Source organism: Mustela nigripes, chromosome 1, assembly GCF_022355385.1.
Source record: "Mustela nigripes isolate SB6536 chromosome 1, MUSNIG.SB6536, whole genome shotgun sequence".
Classification (NCBI taxonomy): domain Eukaryota; kingdom Metazoa; phylum Chordata; class Mammalia; order Carnivora; family Mustelidae; genus Mustela; species Mustela nigripes.
This window is the reverse complement of record NC_081557.1, coordinates 58,848,080-58,874,626: the sequence shown is the minus strand read 5'-3', so window position 1 is coordinate 58,874,626 and position 26,547 is coordinate 58,848,080. Positions and strand designations below refer to the sequence as shown.

General features: G+C 40.3%; 1 protein-coding gene across 16 annotated transcripts in view; it reads left to right on the top strand.

The window, feature by feature from the left end:
* The window catches only part of DLG2 (discs large MAGUK scaffold protein 2), a 1,549,658-nt gene that overhangs the window by 1,216,019 nt on the left and 307,092 nt on the right, over positions 1–26,547 (top strand). The gene's annotated exons all lie outside the window — the stretch shown is intronic.

The window sequence follows — 26,547 nt, the reverse complement described above, 5'->3', positions numbered from 1 at the left end:
TACTTCTCTCCCCTCTACAGTAAAGCCAGGGAAACTTGTGACCTCTGAAGGCCCTTCAGCTCTAGCATCCTAGGAATGTGTGTGCTTGAGGGAAACTTGGGTTTGAAAAAGGACACTCTGAAAGTGTCTTTAAACAGTGACTTTATAAAGTTAATAACTAAAATTTTCCCTTTAATGAGCTTTAAAAAAATAAAAAGTGAAGGCATGAGTTCATGCTTTGTCAGAGTCCACCGGTTATGAATTAATCACGAGAATAAAGGCTCAATTCCCCAATATAGCTTTTAAAAACTTTCGTGCAGCCTCATCTCTAAAACCCTCGTTTCTCTATTATCTAGCCTCCTCAGCGTCGTGTCTTTCCTTGGAATCCTCTCCCTACCCTACTTCCTTCCGAATAACTTCTATTCGTCTTTCAGATTACTTGTTACACTCTCAGAGTGCCTTCCAGCGGCTTCTCTCTCAAATCCCACCCTGGCCTCCTCAACACACAGAATCACGTCCAGGTTAGAGTTTTCCAGTGCACACAGATACCCAGTTCTTTCCCTATCACCGTTACCATGCTAATTTGCAATGACATATTTAATACTCCATTTTTCTCACTCGAACATAAGCCAGGGAAATGTTGTGACCACAGGTAACTCTGTGTCTTGTGCTTCTGACAGAGAATAGATCTCCTCTAAATACTTACTGAGTGAGTAAGGTTAGGTTATTACTTGAAGTCAGCATATCCTTTGTGGAGACAATGAAATGATGCATAACCACTAATGCACCACAGAGGGCATCTACACGGGGCAGGACACAGCGCTAGGCACTGTCCCTCTAGGCTGACTCTTAACGTGTTACCAAATGATAGAAAGTATGTAACATAACAGTGTAACTATTTACGAGGTTGTGTCTAATATCTCAAAACCGAAAATGTTAAAACTGCAGTCCGTCTTCTATAAAACAACCACTAGAGGGCAATGAAAGCAAACGTTGAACATCTTTTAAAGCGTAAACAGAATTGTATTTTTATTTATTTATTTATTTATTTATTTATTTTCTGATTAAAATCTAGGTAGTTGATCTTATGTTTGGGGTAGTTTATAATACCTCTAGGTGGTAGTTTCTGTGATTACAGGTTGAACAGTTATAATTACCTGTATGGTGTGATATTAAAACCTAGATTATCTGTGATAATAATATCACCTTACGTTTTGTGCATTATATTTAGTTCCCACAAAACTAGCAGAGAATATATCCTTGTCCATTTTCCAATGGAAAAACAGGTTCTGCGGTATTAAGTAAGTATCCACAAGAAAGCAAATTACCAGCACCAACCCGATAAGTACTTATTGACTGTTTGCACTAACTGGGCATACAGAATTCCTTGGCTAGGCAGACAGTTTAGGAAAACACAGTTCCCAGAATTAACTGCACCAGTTTAGAATAGAGATATCTGGCAGCAACTCCTTAGAAGATGATCTTTTGGTTTTAGGTGACCACAGGTAACCACCTGATGAAGCTGCCACAGTATCTCCCTAGAAGCTATTTACAACACTCCGTGGTGCTGGTGCTTGGGAAGGAAACATGCTTTCGGACTCCACACTGGTTAGGACCTTCCTAGGGACATATGTTCCATTCCAATTGGTGCATTTTTATTCTTTTTTATTTTTTTAAATATTTTATTTATTCAATTGAGAGAGAAAGAGAGTGAGAGTACAAGCAGGAGAAGCAGCAGAGGGAGAGGGAGAGGCAGGCTCCCTGGTGAGCAGAGAGCCCTGAAGGGGGCTCTATCCCAGGACCCTGGGATCATGACCTAAGCTGAAGACAGACACGTAGCCAACTGAGCCACCCATGTGCCCCCATTTTTATAAAGGAGTCAAGAAGCACCAGACAAGGATGAATGTACATGATGCATTAGAAAGTGAAAGGGAAATTGGGGTGCCCTGAAAAGGGTGAGATCAAGGGAAATGGAGTTAGAGATAGGGATTCTTAAGAATGTTGGCTCTAGAGTCAGAAAGAGTGGTTCTGGGGTGCCTGGGTGGCTTAGTCATTGGACATCTGCCTTGGGCTTTGGTTGTGATCCCAGGATGCTGGGATAGAGCCTTACACCAGGCTCGCTGCTCCGCAGGAAGCCTGCCTCTCCCTCTCCCACCGCCCCCTGCTTGTGTTCTCTCTCTCACTGTCAAATGAATATATAAAATCTTAAAACAAAAAAAAAAGAAAGAAAGAAAGAAAGAAAGAAAAATAAAAAGAAAAGAAAAAAAAAGAAAGAGTGGTTCTCACTTGGCATACACACTAAAAATAGAAAACTAATAAATCCAGGGATCTAGGTTGGCCCATTATGTGTTTCCAACATGGAGGTCAGTATGTGTTTGTATAATGAAAGAACTCGGGATTTGCTTGCTAGAGAAGCCCTCTATCACCTCTGTCTGAGCAGACATGAGAAATCCTTTCTGGAGGTCCTATAAGGCCTGTAGGAGGTGGGTCTGGCCTCACACAGCTTTAGTAGTCAGGTAAAGGAGAGTTAAAACAGCCACTGGCTTGCTCCCTCCTTGCTCAGTGAGAGGGACTCCATCTCTTGTTCATTCCTCGAGTGAGCTGCCGTGGGAGTCAGCCAGAGAGGGGTGCCACAGCAGGGCATTTCCTTGGCCCAGGGAAGGCTCTGTGTCTCCTGCAGGAGACAGACATCCTGCCTGGGCTCAGCTGTCCCCACACTCATCCCTAAGATAGCAACATCAAGTATAAATATAAACTTATGATGAATTTCACTTCCGTGGAGGTCATTCATCACAAGAAGTTCTCCATTATAAGAACGGGATTGGCTGCTATGGCCTGCACCATCACCATTTCACTAGAAGGCTTGAGAGGGGACCTTGGCTCTGTGGTTGTTGACAAAAGCAAACTGCAAGGTGAGACGGTGGATCTTAAACGTGCCCGTCCTTTCATGAAAATGCCAAAATTGTTTCCTTGTTACTGCAGGCTCCAGTTTAGGGATTATCACAGCAGGTGCACATCAGGAACAAATCTACAGGCTACAACAGATGTACAGATGTATTTCTTCACTCATGCGCCACAGCTGAAACCCAACACCTGCCATTTGTAGAACACTTGGAAAGGAGTTGGGAGAAAAAGAAGGATTTTTCTGTGCTTAAGTTTTAAGTACTGACAAAGTACATTCCCTTTCCTTGCTAGGTTGAATTTCATAGAAGTAGGATTTGAATTGGGCTTCCCAAGGCAAGAGTGAGAAGAACAAGTGGCTGTCAAGAAGACAGAGCTTTCTGGGCCCAGTAGAAAGTACAGGTGGAAGTTCAGAAGCTACTGGGAAAGGATGCTGATGGCAACACTGGGAATACTTGTCTGAATCACTGGTTTTGGAAATCTATACCCCTGCGTACATTTTCATGTCTTCATTTTAGTTTCCTTTGAACATTTTAAACACTTCTTCTCCCACACACCCTCTCACACTTCTCCTACGCACTCCCAGTCCGCTGTCTCACCCACGTACGTAGTCAAAAAAAAAAAAAAAAAAAAAAAGTAAACGAAATCTCTCTCTCTTTTGTACTAATTTCCTCTAATCTTTTGTTCAGTAATATGTCCCAGTCAGAATAAGTTTCAGCTCATTAGCTGACATTCTTATGTCGTTCCCTTGAAATAGTCAAAAATTTGCTCTTTTCCTTAACAACCAACAAGAAATATCAATTTTAATGTCCCGTACCCTGTTGCCTGAGGCTGAAATTTCCACAACACCAAACTCAAACTTGAGCCTTCTAAGACTCCTCTGGGAAAAAGAACCAGGCAGATGTATTTTACCATTTCTTCCCTATTCTAAAAAGCAAATGACATAAATTTTACCCATTAAACCTTTCTAAACCGGGAAATAATCCCCCAAAGCAATTTTTAAATTTTATATGCCATTCATATTAAAAAGTATAAAATTGAAATTTGCCTTTAATAGTATCATTCACTAGTAGTATTAAGTTGAACCATGCAAAATTGTCACTTTTGGAGGTCAAGTCAAATACTGGCAATTTTGTATGGTTCAAACTAATATTCAAACTAATATGGATTTGTATCTGTCTAGTACCCATAACATTCCCACAGATGTCTCAGTCCTTCATCTTTTGGATAAAGATTACAGCGATAGATGGTATCATGTAAGAAACTGTCAGAGGATTCAGACCCAAAAAAAGCTATCTATATTGGTTTACTTGTTTGAAAAAGCTATTAAGGCAAGAATGTTTTCCAATTTCCCATACTCAAAGCAAAAGCCACCATCTATTGGGTAGTTTTTGTGTGCATCATCTTATCTTATTCCGTCCCCAGTATAGCTCTGCAACTCTTGGAGGTTAGATATTCCTATCATCCCTTCATAGATGTGAAAATAAAGTCTCAGGTAACTTGTACAGAATCACACATGGGTATAAGGCAGTGCCAAAATTCCAGACTTGAATCTGCTGGATAAAACCCCCATTCTTCCCCTTCTATACTGCCCTCATTGATTTTGTTTAAGATTTAATTGTTTATTCTAGAGAGAGTACATGTGTGCATAAGTGGGGCAAGGGACAGAGGGAGCGGGAGAGAGGATCTAAAGCAGACTCCCCACTGAGCGCAGTGCCTGGATGCTGCACTGGATCTCATGACCTTGAGGTCACGACCTGAGCCAAAATTAAGAGTCAGATGCTTATTGACTGAGCCACTCAGGTGCCCCTGCCCTCTTTGATTTAGAAAAAGAGAGAGGTAAACAGTTATCCAAAATGAAATACTGATTGTCATCAGCACTTAGTGCCCCTGCCCTCTTTGATTTAGAAAAAGAGAGAGGTAAACAGTTATCCAAAATGAAATACTGATTGTCATCAGCACTTAGTAAATATAGCTACCTGCTAAGTTTCTTGCATAGAGACTTTGACTTCTACAGTTGCAATCTTTGAGATAAAATCCTATGAAATAGACGATCCACCTTTAGAGCCTGAGATCAAGAAAAGGGATTGTGTCTAAATAATGTTGGCATCCTTGGGGCACCTGGGTGGCTCAGTGGGTTAAGCCTCTGCCTTTGGCTAGGTCATGGTCTCAGGGTCCTGGGATGGAGTCCCTCATCAGGCTCTCTGCTCAACATGGCCTCTGCTTCCCTCCCCTTTCTCTGCCTGCCTCTCTGCTTACTTGTGCCTCTCTCTCTCTCTCTGTCAAATAAATAAATAAATCTCTACTCTCTCTCTCTCTCTCTCTCTCTGTCAAATAAATAAATAAAATCCTTTTAAAAAATAAAAGTAAAAAATAATGTTGGCATCCTTGAGACATGTCATATAGTCCCAAATAAATGCTTCTAGAATGAGTGTTTGAATGAGTAAATGAATGACTTTATAAATAGAGGGAGGCAGAAAAGGTACATAGTTCTTTGCAAAATCAAACATCTTACAGTATATACATATTTTTAAACCATATGATTGAGTCACAGAATCGTAACTCTGAATGGAGCCTCACAGACTCCTTTGCACAATGTCTATGTGTTAAATAAATGAAGGAACTAAAGTACAACATTCCAAAGCTAATTGGTGACAGAGTCCTATCCCCTAGCATTCTGGAAAATATACTGGTCTCTGGATTTTGCCACCTATTGGGACATAAAAGCATTAATCTAAAATAGAGAATTATCCTAACATATTTATATTTTAATACATAGGATAAAGATATATATGTATATATGAAAGACATACACACACATATAAATAAGGGTAGAACAGCTTGCTTTCTCTATGGAAATCATGAAGTTAATTTTTTTTAATCCATATATGTAATTGGTAAAGATCAGTATTAGCCAGGAATATCATGTCAAATACAAGTTTTTTGCTTTGAGAACTTCACACATTTACTGACCCTTGGATGTATTTATAATCCAGAAAGGAAATTTACATGGCCAGACACCTATAAGCCAGCTTTAAAGAAGAAAGAACAGGTGACTTTTCATAAATAGAACAGATACTTTTACCTACATTATTCTTTAAAAAAAACGTACAGTTATACATACCTTTCTTAGTGATTAATGATTTTTACCCACATTTATTTTATCTTCCATTCATTGAAAAGCCACACCTTTTTCTGGTTGACCAGACTTTGTCAGGATCCCTGGCTCTGAAAGGAAGTCCTCTGGAGAACAGATGTGTTCCCTGTAAATGGGTGGAATGCATGCATAATCACCTATTGTCATCGAAGAGTCCTGGTTTTCAATTAGCCAGTTTACAGGTTTCCAATGTGACTCCCCCCACCCCAAGCGCCTCTTCAGCCCCATATTTTGTATCTGGGGTACATACTAAAATTTCATCAACATCTTTTCCTGCTGTTACGAGGGAATGATTTTTTGGTGAAGGATGAATGAGAAATAGAGGTTATCATAGAGGGAATGTAAGCCTTGAGCTGTGCCCATACCCAGAGCCCAAAATTAAGCTGCTGTTAGCTGGCTGATGCTGGGTAAGCAGCTAGGGGGAGATGGGGGGGGGGGGGGGCAATCTAGAATGTTTAGAATCAGAATATTCAGTTTGTAACAGCAATATTAAGAAGGAGGGCAAACATTCTATCAGTTCCTTGATATGCAGCACCTTTTTGCATTAGACAGAAACAAGTGGGTTTTTAAAAAAAACCTTTTACAGCAGCTCCAGGGCTCTATAAATCACAGGGAACTTCCCTTGAAGCCTGATGTAGAAAAACCCTAACTTTAGGCTTGTCCTTGACTTAGAGGCACAGAGCATTAAATATAAACAAGGCAGCCTGAGGTAGCACATGAAAATGCAAGCAGAAATAAGTTTATTTCAGTTTGAAAGCCAGCTCCTCTTGTTTGCCCATATTTGATAGCCAACCCAATGTTTTAGCTGTATTAATGGTAGAATAAGAAAAATTTTTAATTTTCTATGAGTGTAATTATAGGGCTCTCACAGAAAGTCAGAAGGGATGTGTGTTGTGAAGGGATGTTCTGCTTAAGTGGTAAACACAGTTAAGTTGTGGGCTGTCCTCAAAACAGAGCAGGAGAAATCCACCAGAGAAGAGAAAAGAGGATGTAGCAAGAAAGTGGAGGCAGATCGGTCAGACAGAAGGCGTAGGAGAAAGGCAGGCAAAAGAGATCTGCGCAAGAGGAGGGAGTAGAGAAAGCCGCAGAGGAAAGGTAAGGACAGGAAAGTGAAGGGAATGGTGTCACAGATGCAGATACAGAGATCACATGAAGAATAGAGAGGTGAGCCTCTCAGGGGGCAGTGGGAGGAAAAGATGGAGGAGATAGAGTGGGAAACCGTGTCTGAGAATCAAGAGACCCTACCCTTGCAGGGCGATGTACGTGGTAACTTTTCCAGGTGGCTAGACATTTGGCATTAGAAGAAACAATACAATCGGAAGCTGCATGTGATGCTACATTGTAAAGGGGAAAGGTGATGGAAGGGGATTTTAAAGATCTGCAATTACGTGTCTGGGTTCCAGGGAATTCCCAGCCCCAAGAAGAGCAAGGACTCGCCCTGCGCATTTCATTCTGGTGCTGGCAACTTTTTTTTTTTTTTAAAGATTTTATTTATTTATTTGACAGAGATCGCAAGTAGGCAGAGAGAGAGAGAGGAAACAGGCTCCCCGCAGAGCAGAGAGCCCGATGCGGGGCTCGATCCCAGGACCCTGGGATCATGACCAGAGCCGAAGGCAGAGGCTTTAACTCACTGAGCCACCCAGGCACCCCTGGTGCTGGCAATTTTTGCTGCAGTGAATGAAGTTTGAGCTCATCCTGGTCTCAGGTAGCCTCCAGGGCTACTGCTCTTTCTGGGTCGGCCACTGCCCCTGCACTTATGAACTGAACGCTGGCCCATCTCTCAAGATGTGGTATAGCCTGGCTGGTCACAGCACCTGCAGCCAGTCTTTCACAGGGCTGGCCCCAGCCTAGGGGGAGGTACAATAAATTCAAGGAGTGAGCTGGGTGGGGAGGCACTGAACTTGGCCAAAGGAACATGAAGGGGTCTGACAGTGATTCAGATGCTCTGAGGGATTGGGGAGCTCTCCATCATGCCCAACGTGTCTAAGCTGCTGAAGGGAACTGGCCCTGCACTAGGATGACAACAGTCGAGTGGGGTAGGGAACTAAAGAGAGCAGCCCTGAGAGACCACACACCTGGAGGGGCTGTTGATGGAGATGGAAAGACAAAGTAGCCTGCAGGGATTTCAAGCACTGGCTGGAGCTAAGGCTGCTGTTAGAAGTCATTCTTTTGTGACCTCTTGTGAAGGGATGTATGTTGGGGGAGGGGGGCAATTCAGCAGCACCCCCCCCACATTGGTGGCTGTCAGAGGAGTGTCCCCTGCAGAACTGAGGCCAGAGGCAGCGGGAATGGCAGAAGAGGACAGCGTAAGTGTCGAGAGAAAGAACACCATCTGTGTTGCACAGAGCAGAGCTCTAACCCACTTCTGCTGGTTGGGAAGGTTTTCACCTCTCTGTGCCTCAGTTTCCTCCTTTTAAAAGCTGACCTCAGAAACGTTCTTGGAAAGATTAGCATTAACAAGCCCAGCACAGTACCCTCTTGCCCAGTATTTGGTTACTAGTATTATCCTTATCAGTAACTTCCTTGCTTCACAGTTAAATTTCTGGTCACAGTTTGAAGAAAGCCAGATTCACTGGATTTCTTCACCCTTTGTTCCTCTCTCATTTCTTCCCTGTTCTCAATTTTCTTTCCATCCTTCCCATTGCTTACTGAGCATTTACTTTGTGCTAGGAACCAAACCATGGCAGTGGAACCTGATTTCTTGATGTTTTTCGAAGGGAGAGTGGCTTTTTGGCTTTGTTCACATCCACAGCTCTGGCAACTAACCATGGAAACTCACTCCGCTGGGGAGTTGTTTTCTGTGGGGAGCAACATTCTGTGAGCTAAATTGGGAGGGCTGGAAGGAGGGAATTGGTTAGTAATTAGAAAAATTTAAATGACTGAAAATACCTCTCTGTGTAAATGGAAAATTTTCTGGTGTTTACAATATTCACTTGGGGCTGATGGTAAAAGACTGCACATGGCCTTGGCTGTTTTTATGAAGTCCTGATACATTACTGGAGAGAACAAAGGAAGTGACGACAGAGAGAGAATTGCGGAGGATGCCGTTCTTCCTTGCGCTTTCGATTTTATGGAGTTTGTCCTTTCAGAAGAGTTTGAACTCTATCTCTTGCTCTTGCTTCTTCTGGTTCTTCCAGTGACCAGAAAGAAACTTTTCAGAAGATCATTGACCATTAGAGATAAGGCTCTATGCTGTGTGTGTGACCCAAAGAGGCCATATTCAAGATGGCCGCTCCAGCACAGAAATCCTCCCGTCCTTAAAGAAAGCTGACTGCCTCTTTGTCATCATCCTGCATATCCTCTCCAGTAGCTCTCCTGTCTTCACTTTCCTTTTCCTTATTAGCCAATGGAGCTGGCCACTAAATTATTGGTGAGCTGGTTAATGATGCTTCTTTAGAGGAACAGGAGTCTTTACAAACCCTTAAGACCTCTTCAGAGTAGAAGAGATTCATGAGGCGCATGTAGTTGTAACCATTCTCAATAATAATTTATGAGGAAGGAAGTTTGTGCCACATCCTGGGAATACAGGAGAAGTAACACATTGGCTGGTACTGCCCTCATAGGTCTTACAGTCTAGTTGATGACACTGATCCATAAAAAAATAATTCAGATGGAAAAAGAGAGCCAATTACATAGCACTGTGTTGTGTGATCTATTTTTGAAAATGGTAACTACATAGGAAGTAAATATATGTATTTTTCCAGCTATGTATGTTCAGTCACTGACATGTATCAGGTACTATTCTAGACATCAGGACTATAGCTGGGGATATTATTTATATGTGTGTGGGGGAAAATGTATAGAAGTTATATATTCAATTTATTATCAGTGGTTACCTGAAAGTTAGAGTAGAAAAAGATATTTAATTTCCTTGCCATTTTTCTACATTATTTTAATTATTTAAAATGAACTTGAGGGGTGCCTGTGTGGCTCAGTTGTTAAGCATCTGACTTTGGCTCAGATCATGATCCCAGCGCCCTGGGATTGAGACCTGCATCAGGCTCTCTGCTCGGCAGGGAGCCTGCTTCTCCCTCTCTCTCTGCTTGTGTTCCCTCTCCTGCTGTGTCTCTCCCAGTCAAATAAATAAATAAAATCTTAAAAAAATAAAATAAAATGCACTTGAATTCCATACCTCAAATAAATAGTAAAGCACTATAAGGGGACAAAAATCCATGTAATGCTGCCAGGTTGTGAAGCTAGTGGCCAAGTGAGTGGTACAGACCATTAATAGGAGGCCCAAGAAAGTAGAACTTGTTGTGGACATGAAGGAAGATCCAGACTTCAGGTAATCCTAGGGAACAAGAAGCAGGACAGGGAGGAAAATGTCCATAAGGAATGGCATTGAGATAGGGCTGTGCAGGAAGCTTCTGGTTGCAGCAGAGGGTTTGCTTGGGAGGGGAGGTATATAATAATATAGAGGAACTAACACTAGTGTTCTCATCTGGTCTCTGTCACAGAGTGGCCCTTCAAGTGATTTCCTTTCCTGGGCCTCAGTTTCCTTACCTGTGAATTGGAAGGATTGACATGATCAGCTCTCATCAGAGTTGTCTATGGTCTTATGAGACTAGAGAGAGGTATAATAAAGGCCAGATTATGCAAGGCCTTAAAAAGGAAAATATAGAATTTTCACATAACCTACAAGCATTGAGGAACATATAAGCATCTGCTTCATGTGTAAAATGTGAAAAACTGAACAAGTAGACAAGTAGACTGTCCATGATATACAAGATGGCTGTCAACATGATAGGTGTAGAGAAAACAGAAGGAGAAGGGGGGGAGAGAGAGAGAGAGAGAGAGAGTTTAGAGGAAGGTTTGTAGGTCAATTAGAGGTCTACTACACAGGGGTGCCTGGGTGGCCCTGTCAGTTGGGCATCTGACTCTTGTTAGTCTCGGGTCAGGTGGGATCATGAGATCGAGCCCCACAGTGGGCTCTGTGCTCAGACTGGAGTCGGCTTGGGACTCTCTCTCCTTCTCCTTCTGCCCCTCCCTGCTCTCTAAAATAAGGTGAATAAATCTTTAAAAAAAAAAAAGTCTTCTGCACCATAATAGACTGTGTCTTGAAAAGTAAAAACAGAAACATGAGTCCATAGTTATAAAGAGAGAAAGAGAATAAGAAGAAGTTCTTTTGCACAGAAGAATACCAGCTAATGATTCTAGCAGAAATAGAGAAGTAGGAGGTCCTGGGTGGCTCAGTCATTTGAGCGTCTGCCTTTGGCTCAGGTCACAATCTCAGGGTCCTGGGATCCAGCCCCATCAAGCTCCCTGTCCAGTGAGGAGCCTGCTTCCCCCTCTACTTCCCCATGCTTTTGCTCCCTCTCTCCTCAAATAATAAATAAATAATTTTTTACAAAAATAGGGAAGTAGGGGGGCCTGAGTGGCTCAGTTGGATAAGGGGCTGCCTTCAGCTTGAGTCGTGATTCCAGGGTCCAGATTGAGCCCTGCATCAGGCTCCCTGCTCAGAAGGAGAGCCTGCTTCTCCCTCTCACTCTATCTCCTGGCATGTGCTCTCTGTCAAATAAATAAATAAGATCTTAAAAAAAAAAAAATAGAGAAGTAGAAAATCACCAATTTCCAATCCTAAGTAGCATTATTGTTTTAGGCAAGCTTAGTTAAGAAATACTAAAAAATATTGAGATGAATATTTTCATCTTATTGGGAAAAAAGGATAGTCATATGGTCTCTAAAAGTTACCCCAGGTATCATTCTGAAGGTGCCTTTGGAATGGGGAGATCTGGTGGTCCTTACCAAAGTGACCAAACTTAGTATCACCAATAGTGAGACAACTTCACATTTATAATCTTCCTAATGTGATCCAGTAAGAAGCACACAATGTTACTCACTAGATTTTGCTAAAAATGTTTGACCTGATTCTGATAAGGGAGAAACAATTAGACAAAACCAGAATGTAGAGCAGTCTGTAAGTATCTAGCTTGAGTGCTTAGAGAGAAAGAAAGAAAAGAAACTCAATGTCATAAAAGAAAAAGAAGGTAATTTTTTAGGTTAATAGTGAGTAGAGATATAACAACGAAACACAATGAGTAAACCTTGATTCAATCCTGGATTGAAAATAAAATCTATAGAAGACATTTTGAGGGCAGCTGAGAAAATTTGAATAGGTGTAGTATATTGGATGGTATAGAATTACTGTTACCTTTTTTGATTTAATAATGATACTGTGTGTACGTAGAATATATATTTATACTGAGAGATGCCTTGCTGATATGTTAGGTTTGGAAAGGACATCATATCTGTCACATATTTCAGAGGGTTCTAAAAGAACAAGTGTGTATATTTATGTGTGTGTCTCTTTTGAGAGAGGGCAGAGAAAGGGAGAGAGAATTAATGTGCCAAAATATTAACAACTGTTAGATCTTGATGAAAATGTCTGAACTTTTAGTATAGTTCTTTAATTTTTTTAATTTTATTTTTTAATTTTTATTTTAATTTTTTAATTTTTATAGTTTTTTAATTTTGTTCTGTAGTTGAAATTCTTCAAAAATAAATTGTTGGGAGGGGTTCTATTACAATAGTCTAGATTGAGACTTAGGGATAGTAGTAAATTAGGAAAAAAAGAAAAGTAAAAGATATTTTGAAGGGACAGTAGATGAATATCATTTCTCAGCAAGAGTCTTAAGTACAATTCGATTTTCAGCATTCGTGCCTGTTCAGATCTCCTCCCCTTCATCTGACGCTGAAACAATTGGAGAGAGGATTCAGGAGTCCTTGATACTGTTTGCCTGAACTCAGAAACTTGTATCCTGAGAGTTTTTAGGCAGTGAGATGATAACCTAATTTTTAGGTAAGGACTAAGTACGAGAAATGCTACAGTGTAATTGTGGACAACAGTCAGATGTCAAGACACACCTAAACCCAAACACAAAAGAATGTCATCATCCTGAGGAATGGTAGTGAAACCAGCATTAAGTGGTCCTAATGCAGTGGCCAGAATTTGAGTTTTACATTAATGGTTTTTGACCAAGATAATTGTATTAGCATCTTATTCCTCTTGAAGGCCTTTAAGTGCTTTAGAAATGGGCTATTTGACAGGTATGGCAAGGTTTTTTTTCTTCCTTTAAAAGTGATTTTAAATGCTTATGATTAAGGTCATGCATACAGGTCTGGGTGGGAGAAAGGAACAGAGAACCTCTTTCACCTACACTATAATCCCATTAAGGTTCACTGGGAATTAACACATTTCTCTGATCCAGTATTTCTTACTGCAGATGCTACTGCATTTCTGGAAGGACCGATTTTCACTGTGTATGCCTGTACCACACTTTGCAGAACACTTACCACATCTGAGCTTTTCACAATTAATGCTAACCCTCACCCCAGACTCTGATATTTTAAGAACAAAGAATATCCCCCCTCCACATTTCTATACCCCATCGAGAACTGCTGTTCGGTTCCAAGCCACTGGGGACAGAGCCATTCCTGTCTTCACCAGTACGTTCCCAACATTTAGTGCGATGACGACCACAAAGAAGATGCTCAGAGACAATCTGTTCAATGACTTGATGTAACATATGAATATTTGATTACAAATCTTTCACTTTTTCTATAAACATCACTGTGTTTTGCATGTGCCTTGGCAGCCCCTTTTGTTTTGGTTTGGTTTTTTTTACCATCTCTCCTCTTCAGCATTACCTCCAACCACCATGGCCTCAAGACTACAGCCCTCCACAGCCTCTCTTAGCATTTGGTTTTGTAGACTTTCAGGCATTTTCAGTGAGATAATATATCCTTTTCCCAACCTTCCTCCCTTCTTTATTTTTCTTTTAATAAGCAGGGTTATCTATATATATATCGTTTTTAACTTGTTCTTTAACTTAGCATTATTTCACAGCTATTTGTTGATATGAGAATATTAGGCATGTATGCCTTTGTTTTTAGTGGCTACATCATATTCCATAATAATTTATTTAATCAATTCCCTGTTGATGGTGTTTTTAATGGTAGATTAGATTTAGCCATAGTTTCATATCAGAAACCCGGAAACCACAGAAAACTAAGTTTAAAAAAAAAATAACAGCATTTGCAGTCAGTCCACTGGTTTCACAAAGGAGAACATGCTGAGCAAACTGGAAAGGTCGCTTTTATTACCACCATCCATCAAGGAAACACCTCAGCTGTAAGTCTGACATTAACCTAAGGGAATCCATTGGCCTGAAAGCACACACATGCCTTCCCAGAATAGAGGGCTTAGAGAGTGAGATGCAAAGCCGATCCCTGAGTTTTACCTTTTGCCTGAGCAGTTTGGGGGCTTGGGTGAGATGCAAGTGAGTGATTCCATGTTTTCAAAGGCATTGAGACAAGGAATGGGAGCTTCAAGGATACTTCTGCCATGATACCTACAGCTTTATGTGGCTCTGAGAGACACTCGTGTCAGTGGATACCCATGCCGGAAGTGCAGTGTGGTAGACAGAAGCCTGGAATGAAGAGAATGGGTCTGGTGTGGCTTGTATGGGTCACTGTTGTCATGTTCATGTGTTCCCTCCCAAAGTGTATCTTATAGGAGGTTCCAGAGCCATTCTCCTATCACCTAAGTCCTCATTGGTGATAGAGTCCCAAAGGGCCAGAGAGTTTGTAAAGCATCAAAGTACAACTTGAGACTATTTTAAAATCAAGTATGTATGAATAAAGGACCAGCAAGAGTGCATAGGAGAGCAAAGAGCTACATCTCCACAAGAGGGGCCCACATCTGACAGAGCATCTGTCATTAGAGAGCTTTTCAAAAATAAAGATTCTGGAGTTGGGACCTCAGGGATTCTGATTTATGAGTCCAGTTTAATCAACCATTCTCCCCCTAGAGGACAAATTCCTTCCGAAAAGGACTCTGATCAGTACCTGGCTCATAATAAGTATGCAATAAATAGTGGTCAGATTTTAATGATTTAAATAAAGAATGTGATCTAATGATTATAATCAATTCTTAATGCAAGGAGTACAGTGAAAAATCTGCATAGCATTGCAGACCTTAGAAGTATGGAGTCAAATGAAACAAAGTTTCTATTTACAGGAAGCTTTTCTTGGGGTGGCTGGGATAAGAATGCAATATCAGGTAGACCTGAGTTCCAGAAGAAATTGAAAAAGGATGTTAAAGATAGGCTACCGGGCTACTTTAAAAGGGGTAGTCAACAAAAATCGGTTATTAGCCTATAAGCTAAGACTTTTAAAAATAAGGGATGAAATATGAGAATTGCTAAGGAAGAGCACCACTATCAGAAAGACAGCTGGAACAAGTGACCCTTACTGGAAGGAAATTGAGTTTAGGTGAAGCAGATCTAAGGCCTTCATGCCTGTGAAATAGGGAGGCAGAGTGGAATGAGATGGAATCAGGATTGGTCAAGGTCAAGGTAAGGTACAACAACAACAACAACAAAAATCAATGTTAAAAAAAAAAAAAAAAAACAACCTAGCAGGAGGGGGATCTGGTCTGATATACACACATTTTGAAAAGATCCCAATGGCTGTTGGATTGAAAAGGGTGGGGTGTTGTGGATCCAGCATTAAAAGCAAGCCCAGTCAGGGGGCTAGTGCAGAATCCCTGGGAGAAGCAGTGGCTTTGCCAAGGGGGCTGGGGGGAGTTGGAAAAAAGTAGACTTGCAATGTGGCTTGGAGCTAGAGTAAACAGACAGGCTGACGGATTGCACGGGAAGTGGGAAGGAAAAAGAATGAGGGTTGGCAGGTAGGTTCTTGGCTGAGTGGTTTGAGTGGTGGATGGTCGTATTACTCATTTGCTGAAAGTGGTAAAATTGCCCAGAGAAAATTGAGAGTTTGATTTTGAGCATGATAAGTTTGAAAAATATTAGACATCCAGCTGGAGATGTCAAGTAAGCACACAGATTTGCAAGTCTAGAGTTAAGAAAAGAATCAGAGCGAGAGGTACTAGTATCATCTTGTATTTGTATAATATGTTATAAGACTTCAACTATTTCTGCTTATATATTCTTGCAATATATTCTTGTTCCTCAAAACACATGAATCCTAAGTTATTTGCTGTGTCTTAGCCTATACTAAATTGGGTTTGGAAAATTATATACTATATATAAGATCATATATATAATATAAATATTATATTTATATGTATATAAATATATATGTATATAATAAATATATATAAACATTATATATATAATAAAATTATATATATATATATTTGGATTATTTTCAGTTAAAGACTTCAAAATGATCAGCCATCTGTTAATGTCCTGGTAAACCAAAATATTTTTTCTTTCTTTTTTTTTTTTAATACATGTTTATTTTTGCATCACCAAACCAAATTTAAAAGGGATGTTAATTTTAACTGCCAAGCCATGTAAATATCCAACATCAGTTTTTCATTTTGCTTCTGCTCTAGGTAGATTCTGGTCTTGAGCTCTCATACAGCTCCTGTCAGAAATGTTATCACTCTGCACCAAGCACAACAGCCTCCAGGAGGAGAAAGGAACTTAATTAGAAATTTCCACTTCAAACACAATTTATAGTTCATTCATTCTGAGATACGCTGGAGGGTGTTTGGAAAGTTATCACTAAATGAACTGTTTGTTTTTCTCACGTTGTCAACAAAAAAACATATTGGGCACAGAATATATTTGTTTATGAAGCACTGGAGGGGGGCCTCAGTGATTTAGCATAAGGCTTTCTTTTTAGGGGAAGAAACTGAACCCCAGAGCGGGAAACAGACTTCCCAAAGTAACATGAACTAACAGCAGGTTGGGTCTGAAACTCAGGACTCCTCACTCCTAGGACCATACTTTCCAGAGTGCCATGCTGCCCCTTTCAGTACCTCTAACCCTAGTACTTCTCCATGCCCTGCTGAGTCTTTATTGAGATAATTTTATACTAGCCCAGGTCATCATCTTTGTATATGTCAGGGTAGGGCTTAATAATAGCTAATAATTATATGTCCTTACTATGTAGCAGGCACTGTTGTGAACTAATCTAACCTTTGTACAGCAAGAATCTTCTGTGTCTGGGGCTAGTCAGATCAGGGTACTGACCTTAGGAATTCCAAGACTAAATTGATTATTAACATTGACTCTTTCTCTAAGCTTTCTCTAAGCTTTCCCTAAGCTCCAGGAGATAAAACAAACTCAACATGTCCAAAACAAAATACATTATTATCCTCTTGTCCAAACCCACTTTCTACCCTGTGTTCGCATTCTAATGGTAGCCTCACTTCCCTGATTACCTTTTTCAGTTCCCATTTCCAAACATTCAACGTTATTATAAATATTATTTAAACCCTATTTAGTCCCCAGAAGCATTTGAGAATAGCTATCTAGTACCTACCTCTGTTTTCTCTCTCAAGCCGATGCCCCATTTCCCATGGTTCCATTCTCAGTTTTCTAATTCAGGCTTTCCCTGTCATCAACCATTGGTCATATTACCACAGTCTCCCATCTGGTTATTCTCTTTTTCATTGCTTAGTTCTTCACCCCCGACTTTTCACTCTTGCCTTAGTTATCCTAGCCCAAACACTAGTCAGATTGTGTTGTATGCCACTGTGTCACCCCTGCAACCACCACCACTTACTGACAAAACTTTTTAACCTGGCATTCAAGGTTCACTTCTGTTGGCATTTTTTTCTCTCTCTCTCCATGCTCTGTGTGAGCCATTCCAGCCTGCTCACAGTTCAGAATTAAATGGGCTATTTATAGTTTTCTTGCTTCACTCACCAGTATGTGATAAGGATCAGTTAATACATGAGAAGCTTTTATTATATTTATGTCCCACCTTATTTGGTAAGAAATATGAGGTGGGAAAACAGTTTACTACTGACTCTAAAACACTTTTGAGATTTTATTTTTAAGCCAGGGAAATCATCAAATTTTGAATTACAGAGGACCCTAGAGATAATGGGGCCTAGAACATTCCACCTCCCACAGCAGCTCAGTGGCTGGCCCAAGTAAGTTAGTGGCAGAGTTAACAGATTTCCACCTTACTACATCACACCACTTTAGGAAAATGAAAATAGATTTCTTCCCTCTTGAGAAAAGTTGGACCCTTCTACATTCATTTAATTCACTGGTAATACATCTGCTCATCTTATTATCCCCAGTCTCCCTGAATAAAGTAGACATAGTTTGGATTCTGCCCCAGTTTCTTTCCTGCTGCTCCCTGCCACATACCAACTAGGCCCCCAACTATGAAATAATGTACTTGAAATGGTCCCCTGTGTTCTGTACAGACTAGTTTTAATTGAAATCTGGTGCCAATTATCTCCCCCTTTCCCACCAGGTCGGCCCTTTGCATTTTTTTTTCATAATAATCCAGTTAAATTTGTTTTTTTTTTTTAACTACTCAAATTCCAAGACAATCTTACACTAAGTCTGTTCTTTGATTTTATTATTGCCAATACAATCCATTTTAAAACCCTGATTCATAGGTTATAGGTACGCTCTAAGAGGAATAGCAACCAAGGGTGGCCTGCTCAGTGTGTGAAGTGTCAGATGCTTTATTTGTGTTGTCTTTGATCATCCTGACAAGAAGCTGGCAAAATAAGCATTATCGTTGTTACAAATGGAGAAACTGAAGCTCAAAGGGGTTAGGTAACTTACCCAAGGTCTTGGAGTTAAGGTATGGCTGGACCAAGATTTGAATCCTGGTGCTCCAACTCTAAACCAGTATTCTTCCCGGGACAGTTTTTATAGCAGGCAAATGACCTGAGTTGGGATGGAAAACCAAAGCAGCCACAAAGAGTAGTGCTGTGCTCTGAGAAGCATTTCAGAGGGATCCATTCATCACCAGAGGCTCTTACCAAGGCTGGCAACTGCACCTGCCTCCTGCATTTTCTCTAGCTGGAAGCACTCCTAGGGTACAGGAGTGATGGTAACATAATATTTCTTCATTCTCAGCTGAGAAATGGTTTCCCATTGCATCAAAATAAACTCCCAAATTTGTTAATATGGCTTGTCATGCCCTGCACTGCCAGATCTTTGAAAAGCATTAATATGTCACGGTTGGGAGTGATTAGGAATTTGACTCACTATCAAGCTTTATTAACCATTTCAAAGATAAGAACAATCGTGAAGCACAAGCAAAGCAAAGAGAGACTCTGACTGCCTGAGTTGAAGTCCTGGTTTTGCCATTTATTACTAGTGGGCTCTTGGCCAATCTATTTAATGACTGTGCCTCAACCACCTCCTCTGTAAAATGGATGTTATTATGCGTTCTTCATTGAACTATTATGAGAGTTAAGGGAATTGATAATAGGCAATGCTTAGAACCTTGCCTGCCACAGAGTGAGTGCTCTGTGCATGTCAGCCGTCACCTCCAGCACTACCATCATCACCAAGTCATCACCTTCATTTCTCCCTCGTCATCTCTCACCTTCTTCCTACTCTCCTTCACCCCACCCCCGCCCTGCCATTTGCCAACACCTACTTTCTTTTCTTCAGGTGTATCAAGTCCTGTCCTACCTCGAGACCTTCACATGTCCCTCCCCTCTCTGTTTGGAATACTCTTGCTACTCCTGGGCTACAGCCCTCCACGGGCATTCCCACCCATCCTGACCTGGATAACTCATTCATATCTTGTTTCTGATCTCACTTCCTCCAGAAAACCTTCTCATACCTCCTCATATCTTCAGTAGGGAGCCTTCCTTCCTGTCCCAGAACTTTCTGGCCTTTTCCTGTCTGTTTTCCACCTGCTGTTTAACTGTGCATTTATCTGTCAGTGCTTCCACCAAATGGTGAATTGCTTGATAATAGGTATATGTCACTCAAGTTCACTTCCTCTCTTAACTTGGAAGAGGAAATAACTAAAATGGATAGTTTTTAAAAACCAAATTTATTTCAGTTCGGTGTTTAGCTACAGATGGGTACTTATTTGAGGATAATAGCCTTTAGTAAGGATCCCTGATGCCATACTTCACTTCACATGCATTTAGCTGAGTCTCTCATCAGGTTTTAAATAATATCAAGATTCTAGAAATAACACTTATTAGAGCCATCCCAAAATGGAAAGGACAGACTAGAGAAGGAAAGAATTTCCTGTCACTAAAAGTACGTAAACAGAGATAAGTAGTCATTTGGTACGAGTGATATGGAGAAATGAGGAAGGGAGTGAGGCCATTTAACCTAGAAATGAGGAAACTGTCTTCAAATGTTAGAAAGAGAATCATATACAAGAAGAAATAAAAAGAAGAAATGTTCTATGAGCCCTTGGGAGGAGAAGGTAGAACCAACAGGTAGAAACTACCAAGAGGATGATTTAGATTCAACGCAGAGAACTTTTTTTTTTTTTTTTTTAATCATGAAAGCTGACTCCAAGTGCAGTGGATTTCTCTGAAGACAGTGAGTTTATCAGAATAAAACCAGTGTCACATCAAGCATAGATGACCATTTGCCTGGAATAACATAATGAATGTATTTTTCACCCACCCACTTACTTATTCACTCACCTCTGTAGTTATCATGTACCTACTCTCTGCCAGGTCCTATGCTAGAGACACAAGCTCCAGTAAGATGAGTTCCTGCCTTCAGGAGCTCACAAGTAAGCATATTCCATAGTCCATTCAGACTGAATATTTGACTGGGAGAATTTTTCTAGGGGAGGAAGGGATGAATAATTAGGTTCCAGATAGGGAGACTAGCATGTGCAAAGATGCAGAAATGCCTAAATTAGAGAAATAAAAAGGTCAACGTGATGGGAGACAAGGATATAAGAGTATGTTATGTGGATGAGTCAGTTTAAAGGCAGACATACATACAAATGGGCTCTCCCCATTTCTGGAAAGGCTCTGATTTTGATATCATCCTTTTTAAAAAATTTATTTATTAATTTGACAGAGAGAGACACAGGCAGAGAGGGAACACAAGCAGGGGGAGTGGGAGAGGGAGAAGCAGACTCTCTGCCGAGCAGGGAACCGGATGTGGGGCTTGATCCAGGACCATGGGATCATGACCTGAGCCAAAGGCAGACGCTTAAGTGACTGAGCCACGAAGGTGCCCCTTGATATCATCCTTTCTATAGGACTAAGAAATAGATAAATATTTCTGGAAAACATTGAGTTATTTACTCATATAACCCCTGAGGCCCCAAGCTATGGGCCCTCATGGTTGAAGTAGCCAACATAATATTCATCTTTTGAAAATAAAACAGAGAAAGGGTTGTCTCTGGACATGGCACACTATTCCCTTCACATTAGCATCTGAATAAAACCTACAACTAACTTGAATCAAGGAGAAGTGCTAAAATTTCTATTGATTACCAACATGGTTGTGAAAAGGATGTCCTAACAAATAGAATTTTTTCTCCTATGATCCAGGGATGGTTGTATACATAAACAGCACTAGATGGAATTTTTCTAGTCTGCCCAAAGCTTTTTGCTTCAGCCTGGCATGATCTTATCATTATAAACCTGGGTCATAAACCAGGTTGCTTGGGACCATGGTAGAGCTGACCAGGGAGCCACACCCAGCTGTGTTCTGTTGGTCTCAAGGTCCTTGAGAGACAAGCTTCTGAACTGGAGTCTTGTAAGGACAGACCTTCAGAAGTGAATAGAATATTAAAGGGAGATCAGTAGGCATTGGAATTAAGAGCTCAGGAGTTTTAATTAGACTGTTCTAAATCCTTAACCTCTTCCAACTGTTTAACCTTGAGTAGGTTAGTGATTCTCTCTGAGCTCAATTTTCTTATTTGTGAAATCAGAAAAATAATCCCAGCCTCCTAAGGATTATAAGATAATGTATAAACATCGGAGTATAATAATATAATAAATATATAAGTATAATAATTTTCTAATAAATAATATGTATAATAAGTATGAACATGCATGAGGCTCAATGAATGATAATGGGTTATAATTATTGAACTCAAGAATGGTGATCTCCAATATCCCAGTTCATGCTTAAAGAAGAGAAAATTCAAGCTGAAGTAGAAAAATAGAAATAACAAATACTTGAGGCTCTGTCACACTTGGTATTTTAAAATGTCATCAAGGGCACCTGGGTGGCACAGCCTATTAAGTGTCCTTTTGGTTTCGGCTCAGGTTGTGATCTCAGAGTCATGGAACTGAGCCCCACATCAGGCCCCTTGCTCAGTGCGGAGCCTGCTTAAGACTCTCTCTCCCTCCTTGGGTATCTGGGGGCTTCAGTCAGGCATTCGACTCTGGATTTCTGCTCAGGTCATGATCTCAGGGTCATGGGATTAGGCCCCCCATCAGGCTCTCTGCTCAGCAGGGAGCCTGCTTGAGAGTCTCCCTCTCCTTCTCCCTCTGCCCCTCCCTCCGCTCATGCTCACTCTCAAATAAATAAATACATTTAAAAAAAATTTTTTTTTAAATAAAATATCATATCTAGCTGATCTCCTGGTAGCTGAAGTAGTCAATGATATAAACTGTTTTTAAATGCACCTAAAAATGTTATTCGAGCAAAGATTACCAAAACCTCAGGGAGGGAAATAAGAGTCAAAGTGACCTTGAAAAATGTGACTGGAGGAGGACATGTTTGCTAAAATCTGGAGGAAAATCAAGAGCTATCTGGGCAATGTGGTATTATTCAGGATAACAGCCAGATTTGGTTATTACTGGCCCAGTGGAAAATGAACACACACCCATAGTAGGGTACATCTACTACAGTGGGAAGAAGCCTGAGCCAAACAAGGAAGCCTGGGCTGGTCCAACCCTATGCTAACTCTGGTATGACTCTGGGCAGGTCCTTTCTCCTATGGGAATGATTTTAATGTTCTTATGTATAAGTGCTGGATGAACAAGTTTTTAAGGCATTTAGTTCTTCATAGCAGTCCGCTCAAGTCATGATCTCACAGTCATGGGATCCCACATTGGGCTTCGAGCTCCACATGAAGTTGGTATGGAACTCTGTCCCTGTTCCTCTGCCCCTCCTCCCCACACACTTTCTCTCTCTTTCTTTCTCTCTCTCATAAATAAAACATCTTAAAAAAAATAAAATAAATATAAATTTATTTATAAAAAATATATAACATAGAAATATATATAAATAAAATAAATATAAATATTAAAAATTAAAATAATCAAATTTCTCATAAATCTTTAAAAATAAAAGAATAAACTATACAAATAGAAAACAGAAAAAAGCAAACTTCCATTTTATGCAAAAAGAAACATAAATAGGGACGCCTGGGTGGCTCAGTGGGTTAGGGCCTCTGCCTTCACCTCAGGTTGTGGTCCCAGAGTCCTGGGATCGAGCCCCGCATCAGGCTCTCTGCTCCGTGGGGAGTCAGCTTCCTCCTCTCTCTGCCAGCCTCTCTGCCTACTTGTGATCTCTGTCTGTCAAATAAATTAACAAAATCTTAAAAAAAAAAAAATAATCAGCAAACATTAAAAAGATGCTTAACTTCATAATTATAGAAAGGCAAAATTCAAAAATAATATTGTCTATCACAATGGTAAATGTAAGAATTTGGAGTATATGCAAATTCTATAAGACTGTGAGGAACGTCAGTCATATTTTATTTGTGGGAGTAAAAATTTTTGGAGACAACTTGGCAATAGTGTCACAGTTTAACACTCATACCCTTTATCCAACAACTTGTGTTACATGGTATTTACTGTAAGAGAGTTTATCATAGTGGAATACTAGAACAACCTAAGGGTCCATCAATCCTGCACTGATAAAATAAATTTATATTGAATCATAGAGAACACTTCACAGCTATCAAAAGGGATACGACAGCGTATAGGGACATGTGAGTGAAAAAAATTCTTTCGGGGCGCCTGGGTGGCTCAGTGGGTTTAGCGTCTGCCTTCAGCCCAGGTCATGGTCGCAGGATTCTAGGATGGAGTCCTACATGAGGCTCCCTGCTGGGGCAGGGAGCCTGCTTCTCCCTCTGACTGCTTGTGCTCTCTCTCTGACAAATGAATAAATAAAATCTTTAAAAAGCGGGGGGCACCTGGATGGCTTAGTGGATTAAGCATCTGCCTTTGGCTCAGGTCATGATATCAGGGTCCTGGGATTGAGCTCCACATTGGGCTCTCTGCTCAGCAGGGAGCCTGCTTCCCCCTCTCTCTCTCTGCCTGCCTCTCTGCCTACTTGTGATCTCGCTCTCTGTCAATGAATAAATAAAATCTTTAAAAAAAAAAAAAAGGAAAATTCTTTAAGATCTATTAGTAAGTGGAAAAAATAAAGGTATAAAACTATGTATAAAATACCTTATTTGTATACAATTTTAAAATTATGACTTGATAAACCTGCTTATATTCATAACAAAAATAATTGGCAGTATATACAAAGAACTCTTAGAATAATAAGAGTTAGGGGGACCATTTTATTTTTACGCCTTTTATATTGCTTTAATTTTCATGTGGGTTTATTATGTACATATGTTAGTTTTATTTTTTATATCAATACATTATCTGAGCAAGGAGATTCTGGCCTTTTTCTTTTTTCTTTCTCCTTTATTAATTTCTATTTGCTTAGTGAATAATTAATCATGTTAAAAACATGCAAGGGAAATTAAAAGAAACAAATAATGCCCGTTCCCTTTGACTTAGAAAGTATCTTTCCGGGGAATTAACCTTTCAGAAATACCTCCATAATTGCTCGTAGTAACCAAAATCTGGACACAATCTTAGAACGTACAATGGTGAGGATCCTTTTGAAAAAAGTGCTGGTGGACTCTTGTTAAGAAGGTAAAGTGGTATGAGCTGATTGTCCAAGATATATTGTTAAATGAACAGCAAAACAGAAACAGGTTATAGAACTTTATATATATATATATATGAATGTATGTATATGTATACATATATATATGATCCTACTCACTTAACTAAAAATGTGATGATATATTAAAATATGTAAAGAAAGAAGCAGAAATAGAGAAAGTTGTGTGCGTGCATATGCAGATAGTAGATTTCTAGAAAGTATACACAAAAAACTAAGGGAAGATGATGAGGGGATTTTTTTACTTTTCCTTAGATACCTTTCTGAAACATTAGAATTCATTTACCACAATCATGTATTATTTTTTAATAGGAAGTTAGCCCTAATTATTTGACAAGACAAGAGGTTATTTGGCCCACGAAGTTTGTGCATTCCATTTCCTGTAGGCAAGAGCCTACATCTTATTACTTTTCCCGTCTCTTCCAGCTGTCTGAGTCATACTCTGACTCATCTGTGCCTAGACAGTCTCTGAAATGACTGTCATCTACTAACAAGTAAATCCAGAATTGTATAGTTCAAAGGGGTTTTAGACTCCTCACAATCGCTTCCCTCCAAGGCAGAAGAGTGTTGCGTCTCAGGAGCTGAAAGGTGGCAGCTCCGCCAGTGGGTGGCGCAGTCAGGCCATGCCCAGCTCATTGGACTTCTCCATGTTACTATGTCATTCTTGCTCTCAGTAAGGAGCTCACCAGAATAGAAAGCAGGGAAGAGGCAGGGACAATTATAAAAGTAGGCAAGGAAACTTTCACAAAGCTATTACGGGAGATCTAGGATATGGAACTAAAGATTACACACATCCCAGGCCCGACAGGAAAACAGAAGCACCACCCAGTGTCATTGTCAAAGAGATGAGAGACAAAATAAGATTTTATATTTTACATGCAACTAGTCAGGGTTTTTTGTTTGTTTGTTTGTTTTTTTCCCCCATGGATGGTAGCCAACCTCTCTATGAATAAAAGGAAACAGAATTGTGGCATCAACTGCAAAAAGCTAGCTCTAGGTAGGTTAGAAAAGCTGGACTTACTGTGTGTTCAGTTGAAGCAGAGAAGCTTCTTAGGGGCCTGCCTTGCTCACCTTTGTTCTCCTCCCCTGGTCCCTTTCCTGGGGCAGAAACAGAGTGTTGGAGGCCCTCAGTAATTATATTATGTTGACTTAGACTGAGTTGATTTGAGAAAGATTTCAGTTTTTACTTCTCATTAAATTTGACATCAGAATGATTTTTCCCTCTCGGCAGAGTTTTGTGCTTGTTTTTTAGATATTCTGTTTCTCTTTTGGCATCGGCCCCAAAATGGGAGTTAGCAACAGCAACATAAACTCCAGCCATCCTTTATTTCATTTTGTCAGAATTCATTCTGGAATTGTACATGAGAAATGGGGCAGTCAAGTTTATTTTGGAACAAGGCTCAGGGCTGTCTAACCAAGCTTGGGATGACAAGACCAGGCATCTGACCAAAAAGAGGGATTTGGCAGGTAGCCAGCCCTATTTCATACAGTCTGCGCAGAACCTCATCTGAATATATTAATCTGTCAGCACGTACTCGTCTATGTACATTACATGTGTCTCTCCTTATTATCCTGTTTTTCCTCTAATTTTGAAGGCTCATATCCATCCCAGAAATCTAGAAAAGTCACAGAGGCATATTAAATGCACACACTAAAATTCTTACAGACATGCACAGACCACGTTTCAACCCAGTCAGACATGCTATAAACGCCACAAGATGAAATTTCATGTCTCTGCTGACTAAAAGTTGTCAAGAGCCTGAAACTTGCTCTGTAACACTCAAATGCCTTCGTAGGACGGGAGGGGTTTTGAGGCAGGTGACATAATCTTAGCTTCTCGGTGGAGAAACATTTTTCTTCTCT